The sequence below is a fragment of the Asterias rubens genome, chromosome 5 (assembly GCF_902459465.1).
Source record: "Asterias rubens chromosome 5, eAstRub1.3, whole genome shotgun sequence".
NCBI classification, from domain to species: Eukaryota; Metazoa; Echinodermata; class Asteroidea; order Forcipulatida; family Asteriidae; genus Asterias; species Asterias rubens.
In genome coordinates this window covers 8929236-8942363 of record NC_047066.1, presented here as the reverse complement: position 1 = coordinate 8942363, position 13128 = coordinate 8929236, and the positions used below count along the sequence as shown (strand labels likewise).

General features: G+C 40.4%; 1 protein-coding gene across 1 annotated transcript in view; it reads left to right on the top strand.

Moving 5' to 3' along the window:
* The first annotated feature begins 11205 nt into the window (after positions 1 to 11205).
* LOC117290121 (fibropellin-1-like) overlaps positions 11206 to 13128 on the top strand; it is a 33510-nt gene continuing 31587 nt past the window's right edge. Inside the window, exon 1 of the mRNA XM_033771377.1 lies at positions 11206 to 11261. The gene's annotated coding sequence lies outside the window, so the exon portion shown is untranslated. The remainder of the gene's footprint in view (positions 11262 to 13128) is intronic.

Here is a 13128-nt window from a genome sequence, read left to right as displayed (position 1 = left end):
CGAGGTTGCAAGAAAATATTGAAAGAACAAAAAAGCCTCTTTTTTTAATTATTGTGTGCTTTCAGTTGCTTGACAAATTTAAATGGTAAACGAACACGTTATCAACCAATTTAATTAGCATTCCAACGTCATAAATGCAAGAAGACCTTTCATCTCTTTAATCGCTTCTGCGATTTCACGAAAAGCCACAACAGCCCGAATGAGACGTGTAGTAAATTACAACAATAACAAGTGTAGAAGTAGGTTAAAATGTTGACCTCCCTCACACGAACGTCACACGCAGCGACCGTGGCAAGTTCTTTGTGAGTCAACAACTGGCAAAATGGCCTAAAAATAATACCCGCTGCACCTTTCAATAATTCACACAGGTGTAATTGAATCCGACAATGGTACAAACAAACTATATTGTGATGTATGTTGACGCCATGTTTTATTTTGCACAAAATATAGGAAGACAAAAAAGGTACAAATAATTTAAACTTTTGGCATTGGTTGATTTGAGGATTAATAATTTGTGAATGGATAGCGTGCACCTTAAAGGGAGGGTACACGTTTGGTAATAAAATTGTCAAAAAACAGTCTTATCACTTGGTGTATCCCATCATAACCATAAAATAACAAACCTGTTAAAATTTGGGCTCAATTGGTCATCGAAGTTGCGAGATAATAATGTAAGAAAAAAACACCCTTGTTGGACGAATTTGTGTGCTTTCAGATGAGAATAAAATTCGTAGCTTTAGAAGTCTTTTATGATTTTAGGGAAAATTACCTGTTTCTCAAATACTACATTACGTCAGAGGGAGTCGTTTCCCACAATATATTATCAACAGCTCTCCAATGCTCGTTACCAAGTAAGTTTTTAAGTAAATATTTGTTTTGTGGAACTACCAAACGTGCCGAGATCCGTTGAAGGTCATATTCTCAAAGGCAGCAATGATAAATAATAATAATAATATTGAAGTCTTATATAGTGCACGTATCTACCAAACAAGGTACTCAAGGCGCTGAGTATATACAAACTTTCAGAAAGATAGGTTATTGCAGTGATGAATTCTGAGACCCAATTATTTAGCACCTTATAAGGGTTTACAAGGTGCTACGGCACATTAAGCAGCCACAACCAGGAACACCGGGGCGAACCCCTTCTCTTGTCGTTAAGTGCACTGGGTTCTTTTACATGCGTTACACAACACATGGGACCAAACAGCTTGAAAAACTGTATTGTTACCTATTACCCCTCGCAAATGATACCCTGGTAAGCGATAAAGGTTTTTCAGCCGTACAGTTCATACAAACAATCTGAATGGTGTGCCATTTGCTAAGTCTATCATACAAAAATAATAATAACAAGTTTTAATATGTTCGGGGAAATTGCATAAAGGGTTTCGAGGGCAACGAGGGGAGACTTAAAGACACAGGACACTATTGGTAATTGTCAAATACCAGTCTTCTCACTTGCTGTATCTCAACATATGCATAAAACAACAAACCTTCGAAAATAATATGAGCTCAGTTGACTGTCGAAGTTGTGAGATAACTATGAAAGAAAAAAACACCCCTGTCACACAAAATTGTGTGCCTTCATCTTGACTTCGAGACCTCAAAAATCAAATTCTCAGGTCTCGAAAACAAATTCGTGGAAAATTGTTATACTTTCTCGAAAACTACGTCCCTTCAGAGGGAGAGTTTACTCTCACAATGTTTTATGTCATCAACCTCGCCCGTTACTCGTTACCAATTAAAAGGTTTTAAGCTAATAATTATTTTGAATAATAACCAATTTCCAATGCCTTTAACACATTGTGAAATCAAGAAGCTGACTGAATTCGACTACAGAACGAGCGTTATCTAAAGGAAATGTATTGTGCGTTTTGTGTAAATCACTCTTAAAAATCACTCTTTTGAGGCCTAGAATTTGCTGTTGCAAACTGCTTTATCAATAAAAAGAGGTACACAATTAATAAACAACAACTCTTGGCTACAGACGCCTACTGTGGCAGTAGCGTTCGGTCACAGAAAGCATTTTAAACGAACCATTTCACTGTGCAGTAGTGTGGTTATGATTGTATAAACATTAAACAATATAAGTTGTCTGCTCAAAATTTGAATGAAAAGCGTTTAAATGTCTTAACATGGGGAGGAATATCACGGTCTCAGTGGTTAGTATGTTTTTGTACTAAACCTCCATGACCTAATTCTTAACATGGGGATGGATACAGAAATTTGAAACAGAACTTGAATGTATTAATCATGATTCATAAATACCTCAGACAGTTTCGCTATTCCTATTGGTGGAGACCGTGTCACGTGGGTGTGTATAAACCTTTCTTATGACCGGTAAAAAGTGTTAATTCATGGGCGTGACACGCAACCTTGCACATGTTCTTATAAGATAGTTTTTTCATTCCTATTGGTCGAGAGCAACGGCTGAAACAGTGTGCCACATCACGCGATATGCGCAACGCGCGCAGCATTCCCTTATAAGGAGATTTTTTACCCAAGGGCGGCGGAGGGCTTCACCATTTCATAGCTGGAGGGCTGTTGTGTTGAAAGAAATCATTAAACAATTTATAATTTTTGAATTTATTTTACTTTTTGACCAAAAAGTGATGATGTTTTTGACCGAAAAGGTATTTATGAATGGGAATCAAAGTGTGTTGAATCGGTTTTCAAACTAGTGGTTTAAACCCGCCGAGGCCTGGTTCTTTATAATTTACCTCGACTTCGTCTCGGTAAAATTATCTAGAACCATGCCTCGTTGGGATTAAACCACTATAGTAGAAAACCTCTTCACCACACATTGATTCCCTTATTTTTAATTACCAGGTCTCAGTGGTTAGTATATGTTTGTATACTAACCTCCAGGACCTATTTCTTGAGATTTGTTTCAATTACCAGGTCTCAGAGGCTAGTTAATTATGTACTAACCTCTGAAACCTGCTTATATGGGGATCGGTATAAGAATTTGTATTGGTAAATTTTCAAAGACCAGTCTTCCCAGTTGGTGTAGCTCATTATATGCATAAAATAACAAACCTGTGAAAATGTGAGATCAATTGGTCGTCGAAGTTGCGAGATTTAAATGAAATAAAAAACACCCTTGTCACACGAAGTTGTGTGCTTTCAGGTGCTTGATTTCGACAGCTCAAATTCTAAGCTTGAGGTCTCGAAATCAAATTCGTGGAAAATTACTTCTTTTTCGAAAACTACGTCACTTCAGAGGAAGCCGTTTGTGCCAATGTTTTACACTGTCAACCTGTATCACTATCAAGTGAGGTTTTATGCTGATAATTATTTTGAGTAATTACGAATAGTGTCCACTGCCTTTTAGCATTCTTTTATTCCTGAAAAGGTGGGCTGAAAGTTTGTGTTCATAGTCTCAGATGTACAGTTTGTACCATCACCCCGTCCGGACTTCCATGAACATACCATTGAGTCCACCAGGGAAAGTTAAAATGCTACAAGAAAACATATGCGGTTCCTGTTAACTCGAGCATACAACAAAAACGGTTTAATAGCCCCCCCTCCCCCCAATTTGTTTTTTATAACACTCAGCAAACCCAAACTGTTCGCAGTAAACATGAATTTATATCACCCTGAATTGTGTAAGCGCCAAAGGGCTTACATAAGTGAGCAGTGCTCACCCGAGCATGAACTGTTTCGAACTCGTCGCACAGTGGGCCAGGCCGAAACCAAAGTGCGCCAAAAAGGGGGAAACGTGACCCTGCTAGTTTTAACTTGTTCAACACTTTTGAGGTTGCTTATACCCCAAGGGACCACTTTATGAGGAAATTACGCAAAAAAATATATATATTGACTTGTCATTGACCTCTTAAAGGTATGTAAATTCACAGAAATTGGCCATAAAATGAAAATAGTTGCAAAAATCTTCATAAAGCAAAATTAGACACCTTGCATTGTGTTACGGAGCTAAACTTTCACTTGGCTCTAGTTTAGGGTTCATATTTGAAGGAAATTAAATCAGTTTTTATTTTTGTTGAAGTTTTCTATGAATAAATGCTGACAGTTGTGTCAACATTGACATGAAATTTACGTTTTCTGTGTTCAGCAATACAGTAACTAAAGATTGCCGTCGATTGCTGCCTAAAGTCTACTCATTTCTAATAGAGCATCTTGTTTGCATCATTTTGGTACCAAATTTAGCTGCGACAACCTGCGATACATGATTTTAGAGCATTTTTTCTGAAGCGATCACTGTACGTTTTCGCCCCTTTTCTGATTATTACGTATGGCGCGCTCCACTGAGAAACACGACACCCGAGCAAGGCTGCGCTCGCCGGAAAGGTGCAATATGATACCCCTATTTATGTCTGATTGCGCAGTTGAAATTTCAATGTACTTGGTGTCTCATATGTTGTGATGAGGGATACTGCCGCAGTGCACAATGGCGTCTTTACCAAAAAAGCGATTATTTGAAGTTGTTAGTTCTGTTGATGATGCATCAAACATTGAAAACTCTTGTCGTGGTTGCCTAGAATTATTCACAGATGCAAGCAGTTAGTCACAATTTTACCGTGATAAACAGTCCATTACATCAGGACCAATCAAAAATCGGTATTTTTCTGACGTCATACTCCGATCTAGTTATCACCATTGGGTTCTACGGGTCGGAAAAGCTAAGTAGGTGAACATTCCTGCACAAAACTTAATGATTTATATTTTTGGCGCACTTTCATCCCATTCTGGCCCACTGTGCGTCGGTGTCATGTGAAAGTTGGGTACATAAGCTATTCATACATATCAACTTTTTGACCCATTGTAATATATTATTTTGGTCGGCAGCCGTTTCAAAAGTGTATAGTTTTTTGGGGGGGACACCCTGTGTCTTAACATATGTTTTAACAAAAATCAACATTGTCTGCAAATTTGCAATGAAATAAAATACCTCTCATGATACGTTGTATTGTTTTAAACAAAATTAACAAGGTTGGCTACATTGTTACCAACAATAGCGATCTCTCCTTGATTTGCACTTATGGTTTTCCATAGTTTTCCAATCTGGGTTGGCAAAAACTCGGGCTGTGACGTTGCAAAAGAAAGGTCTGTTGGGTTCATGAACGCCGCCATGACAGCTACCATTCCGTGGACTAGGGCGCTCTCGCTTGAGTGGCCGGCACGATGGGGTTGGCGGCAGGGGCGGTTTAGACTTGGCTGCTGTTCCGATCAAGTGATTCCATTGGATACAATGATACCATTTGATAAAAGAGCAGTGACTATTAAAGGGCGCGTTCGATAGGCTCCACTGGGTCGACACCGCTTTGCTCACTCGGGTAAGCCCCTGACAAGAGCTAATCGAACGATCACACTCGCCCTCTCGTGGTCGTGGCACGCACATCAGGTCACCCCCGTCAGAAAATTGTGCCGTTTCTAGGTGACGTCACCACTTTGGGCTTATTGCATGCTCACGTATGGCGTCTGCAAATACGCACCTGGCGTACAAAGTGGTAACTTCACGTATGGTTAAAACGCGAGATTTTACACTCACAAAATTCTCAAGTTGACGTTCGCGTTTTTGCTCGCCTAACGTGCAGCTTAACCTCCCTAAGTATGCATGTGGATGTACTTCCATGAAATGTTGGTGTGGAATTTGACTGAGTAAGCTCTCTATGGAATTCGGCACAACATCTGACGTCAGCGCAGCAGTAGGCCTACGTGTTGGGGGTCTCCCTACCGGTTTCCCCAATCTGGTCGTGATATCGGTCGTTGTCTTGGTATATAAGAAAATAGTAGGCGAGCCATGAAATTGGGCTCCGTTCGTTTGTCACATCCATTGAATCAAAAGACCTTGATAATCTGACAATAACGGTTATTATAACCCTTACATCACGGAAGTTCACACTTAAACGAGAACAGGACACAAACTATAAAGGAACAATCTAACTTTCATTTGTCATCGGGAAGTGTTCTTCTTTGAAGGTCGCGGTCGATATACTGATTCGAATAACAATGCATACCTTTATGTCAGCTCAACTACGTGCACATGCAGTCTTTAGTTATTAATTGTTTTTTTAGGGAAAACTGAAACGGTTGAATAATTTTTCATTTTGCGAAATTGTGACGCCCAGCCAAGCTCAGCTATAGGGGTAAAAAGTGTTGCTATCATCTTTTCTTAAAAAGAAGCATCGGCACAGTGTTACTGCTCATCGGCGCGGCGTTGCTTTGGTATTTACCCCGTCTCTGGCTCGTTGTCCCCCCTCAGCCCTCCCCGTCTCCGGCTCGGTCTTGCAGTCTCAGGCTATCGGGGCCTCAGCTACAACACTGCTGCCTCAAACCTACCAGACAGATGTTGAAGCGGAAGTGGAATTTCTGTCTGTGTACCACGCTAATGCTCAAGGTACTGTCTCATTCATTTAAGCCTAGTGGTAAACTAGTATGGCAAAATCATTTTGTATTATTGCGTAACATTTGCATTCCTAACTGACGCATACTCCATACGTTTAACAATGTTCCCTCCCTAAATGAGCCTGTCATTGCATAATGCGCATGAGAATTGACCATGGCAAATATCACCAGCTGACAAAACTCCAACCGTTGTTCGCAAATACTTTCAAAATAATACAAGTTGGTATTCACATGTATTGGCTGTTGACAATAAGACAGTGGCAAGGATTGTATTGTTATTAAACTATTTCCTATTGATTACATAGCAGAATGGCAGCACCATTTCACCATCAGAGTGACGTCACAGGAATAGTTTAAGTTTATGAGAATGGATGAGAAAGTGTAGATCCCGCGGAGATTCAGGTTGTTTTGAGGTAACTGGCCGTAATGCATGGTTTAATAACTTGTCTTATTTACTTATTCACCCTTGTTCGGGTTTTAAGGTAACTGGCCGTAATGCATTATTTAATAACTTGTCTTATTTACTTGTTCACCACAGACATTATACCGCCACAAGTATTCAATTGTCCGATGGAATATATAAGAGGGAGCGAGGGAGCTACCACCTCAGGGACAAGCCTTGCTACTTGGCACACTATTTCTGCTTTCGATCTTGATGGCAGTGCTACACCGGCAGATTCTTCAAGAAGCCTGTACGGACAAACCACTTCCACTCAATTCCCATATGGGTTTATACCACCGTTGGGTATGAGTTTATCGTCAACCCGGTTCCTCCAGGCCCGGCAAATATTGCACTTTGCACGTTCTTTGTGGCAATACCAGGTGAGAGTGAAGTTACAAATGTGACAAAAAAAAACACTAGTGAAAAATTGATAAGCGTTACTAGTATTCATGCAGAGTATTGAAAATCTACGGGGCCCCTAAAGGGACAGGTAAACATAAACATTGAAAATGTACAATTAGGGTTGAGTTACTTTTGTTTCCTCGAAATATAAATTCGTCCCCTTGAAATACTAATGCCAAAGTTCGAACGGAATATTTTTAAAGGAGATGGAATTATTTCGAGACAAAATAGTTTTTTGGGGGGGAACAACTGTATTTCGTATGAACAAAATAATGTTGACTTTTTTACGTTGTTATAATTTAATTACTTGCCCCTTTATTTATGGGCCCAGTATTTTTCTCATTTTTTGGGTCAATTGATCTAGAATGAGCAGGAAGATGAAACCAGAAACTTAATGGAACGATTGGTGTAAAAACAAAAATCGTGAAGATCGCAGATTTACATAAAAATTACACGGTCAAATGATGACGATAGTTGAAAACATCCCTTGAAATATATTGAGTTTTATTTTGGCATCGATGCAAAGCAAAATTTGTAATCGTTTTTTTCACTATTTTCTCGTGACCCAGATGGCCGATCGATCTCGAACTTTTACAGGTTTGTCAGTTTATGTATATGTGGTTTTAATTAAAGTGCCTACACTGCCAGCAACTGTTTTGTAAGCAAAAGCCAATTCTGTAATGTTCCTTTAATGTTGGAGAAGGCTTAATTAAGTATCTCTGTTTTATTTCCCTTTTTCGTAGTATTGGATGACGCTGCTCCGCAAATACAGACCTGCCCAAATGACGTTTTCATCAGCATAGACAGAAGTAGTATTCAAGGGGTTGCAAGCTGGATTGAACCTGAACCTGTGGAGAGCAGCAGCATTGTTCGCAGGGCATGGAGATCCCACGCACCAAATACCACATTTCCAGTGGGTGTTACAGAAGTAACATACAGGTGGATTAATCCATCAAGTCAAGCGACGAATTGCACGTTCTTGGTATATGTGTCAACTACAGGTATTCATCTCAATTCAATTCAATTCAGTTTTGAAAAAACTGCTAACATCCTTATTGGCAATAACATAGTAGGCCAGTTCCTTTAAAGACTAGTAATTGTCAAAGACAATTCTTCGCACTTCTTCAACCTATGCATAAAATAACAAATCTGTGAACATTTGAGCACAATTGGTCGTCGAAGTTGCAAGATAATTATGAACGAACAAACACCATTGTCAGATGTTTGATTTTAATGCCTCAAATTCTAATTCTACGGTCTCTAAATCAAATTCCTGGGAAATTACTTCCTTTTCTGAAACTACGTTACTTCAGAGAAAACCGTTTCTCGCAATGTTTTATACTATCAACAGCTCCCTCCCCACTACTCGTTACCAAGTATGATTTTATGCTAATATTTGTTGAGTAATCACCAATAGTGTCCACTGCCTTTAAGGAAACATAACAACAAATAACTAGCATGAACATAACACGTGACACTTCGAGCCTCGTGAGTTACGCCAGAGAGTGGCATCTAATCACCTTTCACCTACATTCATTGCGCACGTAGATATGCATTCAAATCATTTATACTTTGGACACTACATCCAGACGACGAAAGTACCTTGTTTTGATTGGTCCGATGTGATTTTGTCAGCTGCACCCACATTCCTCTCTCTTTGTATCCAATGAAACCACTGGTTCTAAAAACCAAGCACCAGCTGTATTTATCATTACGGTTAAAGGCAGTGGACACTATTGGTAATTGTCAAAGACTAGCCTTCACAGTTGGTGGGTCTCAACGTATGCATAAAATAATGAACCTGTGAAAATTTGAGCTCAATCGGTCATAGAACTTGCGAGATATGAATGTGAAAGAAAAAAACATTATTGTCACACGAAGGTGTGTGCGTTTAGATGGTTGATTTCGAGACCTCAAGTTCTAAATCTGAGGTCTCGAAATCAAATTCGTGGACAATTACTTCTTTCTCGAAAACTATGGCACTTCAGAGGGTGCCGTTTCTAACAATGTTTTATACCATCAACCTCTCCCTATTACTCGTCACCAAGAAAGGTTTCATGCAAATAATTATTTTGAGTAATTACCAATAGTGTCCACTGCCTTTAATGCTAGGGGTAGATTGTTCAATGTTGTTATATCAAATTAACTTAACCTCTTGTTGCGGAACTGTTAGAATTCCTCATCCTTAATTAAGCTTAATTCCCCCTTACAGGAACTGACAATACAGTACCAAGTTTGACATGCCCGGGTGACTTTAGGACTACATCGGCAAATCCAACTTGGACGGTCCCAACAACAACTGATGCATCTGGTGTTCAACCTGTTCAAGGCAGCCATAATCCTGGAGGTGCAATTCCTGTAGGCTTCACGACAGTTACATAGTTGTTCTCGCAAAGTCAAGGCATATACTGCATTTGTCCTAAGTCGCATTATTACTTATATAGGACGGCAGATTAGTGTTGGGTTTGTGATGGTACATTATCAATTCTACAACATAAACGAAATATTTCAAGCGAAATATATTTGTCTAAAGGGCCATCTCTTTGTGGAACAAAACATTTAAGGCAATTTAATGTTTATTCTACCTGTGTTTAATTAAAGATCTGCAAAGACCCAATAGTTTAATATCCAAATCTCTGGCAACTTTCTATCTTGCCTTAAAGCAAATTGTCATAACTGTGGAGTGTTAGTCTGAGTTTTGCGTATTTTGGGTCGAGTCCAAGTCAAAGTCATAATGATTGAATCTGAATTGATGTCTAAATCCAAGTAGTTGAATCAGAGTCCACACCTCTGATTACATGTCCTAATTTTATAAAGCTGCTAAGCACAAAAATATCCTTAGCATGAAATTTCTTCCTTGATAAAAACCGGATTACCAACCAAATTGCCATTTGTTGCATATTGCTTGTTCAGTATTATTTGAGCTGTTGTTTGCTTATCCTTAAAACCACGTGGAAATTTGGTTGGTAATCCGGTTTTTATCAAGGAAGAAATTTCTAGCTAAGCAAATTGTTGTGCTAAGCAGCTCTAAGAAATTCGGCCCAGGTCAAAAAGTGAAAGGCCGCTTCCAGGTGGTTGAATCGGGGTCTGATTGAAAGTTCCGATTGTCGAATATTCCAAAGCTCTTCTCTTATTGACCTTGTGAACCCTAACGGTGCTACATAATTGGGTCTCAAAACTCATCACTGCAATAGTACCTATCTTTGTAAAAGTTTGTACAAAACACTCAGCGCCTTGAGTACCTTGTTTGTAGATACGTGCGCTACATAAGACGTCGATAATACTTATGGATAGGGGGGTGGTTCTACAGAGTCAGAGTTCACGTCACAACGCACATGCAAAGGCACGATTCCCCAATATTTTGCCTAAACTTTCTGCGCCACCATACAAAACTATCCGTGTCTCATTTTGTTTCGTGTCTTTGTGTCCAGCAGGCTTGACTTATGACACCATAGGAAACTACACGGTGGCTTTCAGTCTTATAGCTGGTTTACAATCATTGACTGTTGTTGCTGTACTGTGGTTGCACTGGAGGCAGAAAAGCAAGTCTGTGAGAAAGAAGTAAGTTTCCGCTAAAATATTTGAACTGAATATAAAAAGAGACCTCGGCTGAGGTTTCAAATCCAAGGCATCTGAAAGCTCACGACCTGTGCGACAAGGGTGTTTTTCCTTCCATTATTCTCTCGCAACTTTGACGACCCATTTTTATTCCAAATTTTCTCAGGCTTGATATTATGCTATTCATTAAGTTGAGATACACCAATTCTTTGACGATTACCAAAATGGTTCCGGTGCCTTTATAATTTCGCCCTCTCGTGGTGACGGCATGCACCTCAGGTCACCCCAAGTGACCCATCCCACAAGCAGGGCACTGACCTGGGTGAGTCCCGTCAAAGCTGTTCGAACGTACCGGGGCAGACCGGGGTCGACCGAGGGAAGCTTAACGAACGCACCCTTTGCCAACCAGGTCGATGCGCCCCCACCGACGCGTTCGAAACACTCACAGTGGAGGACTCAAGAAATGTGGATGTCGTTTTATTCCTCTCCATTTTAGGTAATTACTTCTTAATTATTTCCCTTCTATATTCACCCAGTGCGTAAACATTATTATGGAACATTTATTTATATGTTAAAATGTAACCTTTGTAAACAAGTTTCTCTCCATCTCAGAAATGATCTTATTGAAAATTAAAGAATGTTCTGACGGAAAGTGAAAACCGTTTCCTCGCCATACTAGCGAGCTTTCGATTTTCGGCACGGAGCACACAGGACGGATGAAAGCATAAGACAGTTGTCTGTATGCTCACGCTCGAGTGCTCCCGTTAATTAGGACCGCATGGTGGTATAGAGTTGATTCAAGTCCCTGTCCCGTGAGAGTCCTTCTATTTTATGTCCCATCGCCTAAAGACAGACACCTTTGGCGAGGTTGGCATTCCCCAACCTAGCCCCCCCCCCCCCCCCCCCCCTGTGCCTGACCATTATCGGGACCACAATAACTACATTTTGAAGTCGGATATGATTTTTAGGATCTCTCGCACGAGAACGGGGCTTGAATCAAGTCTATCACAAGGCTCCCACACCATACAACGTGTATCACCAAAATAGCGTTCCCAATCTCTACACGACGGAGACTACTTCAGATTGGCGCATGCGTCGATCGATTTTCCTGCTCCCTTACACTGATATCTATTATGTACAATCAGTAATACCTCATAGTGTATTAATTTTTCTTCCCAGGAAAGATGAGGCCACTAAGCATCAATGGACGTTGTACATGTACCTTCTTTCTCACATGGGCGCAACCAACCAAGCGTGTTTAGAGTACCCTCTATTTACATGTACTTGAATGTATTACATCTCCATGCATAGAGCTATGAGCTGGGTCTATGGTCCATGGTCCGCCCGGGGCCGGCCGTCCACAGCGCTACAAATCAAAACAGCTTACATATAGGACGGGAGTGTGAGCGAAATCGAAAGCTCGGTCAGTGCATGCACGCTTGAATGGAGTTGCACAACACCAGAAAGTGGGTGCTTGATGCTAAGTAGCCTCATCTTCCCTGGGGAAAAACACGCTTAGAATTTTTTACCGTCCTGTGTGCTACCGTCCCGAAAATCGGAAGGTCGCTATTGTTAACCCGGGTCACTTGAACACCACCCAAGTCACAGGCCTAGGCTTTTGCCAGTCCATATAGCATTGAACAATCTCCTTATCCAGGGCCTGCTTTAATATCGAAGAACTTCTGTGTCGTGCGTTTAGACCCCCGCTATTTCATGCATTGTGTACTTTCCCTAAAGCAACACTCGAGGGCGCTACATACCTGCCTCCTCACTTTGAAGCGTAATGTTTTTCATAAAGTTCAGTTATACTCTATGTACCAGTGATACGCACGTTCTATCTTAAGGTTTCCTCGCCAACGATAACGATAATAGTCTCAACTGTTTATCAGCTAATGATTTCTGTTTCTACCTCAATTCCGAATATTTTTTTGAAAGGGGACTCACATGATGACGTCATAAGTTCCCCATCTATTATATCTTCTAAGTATCGTGACATCGGATGCAGTTTAAAGGTTTAAAAAGGTTCGCATTTCTGCAAATGTTTCGCTCATGAGAAAGCGGATCACCAGATGCATGGTAATACGCGATGCCAAGTACATGAAGTTCTAAACCCGAAATCAAAAAAACAAAAAGATTATCCGAATATTATTACCCAAAATGGAAACTGCAGTCAAGAAACTAAAGAAGCCGGTCTTATTTTGAGGACGAGGTGACAGAACAATGTCAATGTGGAAAACATAATAATGGTTGCGTTCGTTTAGCTTCCCTGGGTCGACCCCGGTGTGCTCATCCAAGTGGCGTATTTTATTTTTTTCCAGGACGATTGTAGACACTGATAACTGCCCCACGTTCGTCCTGGAAAA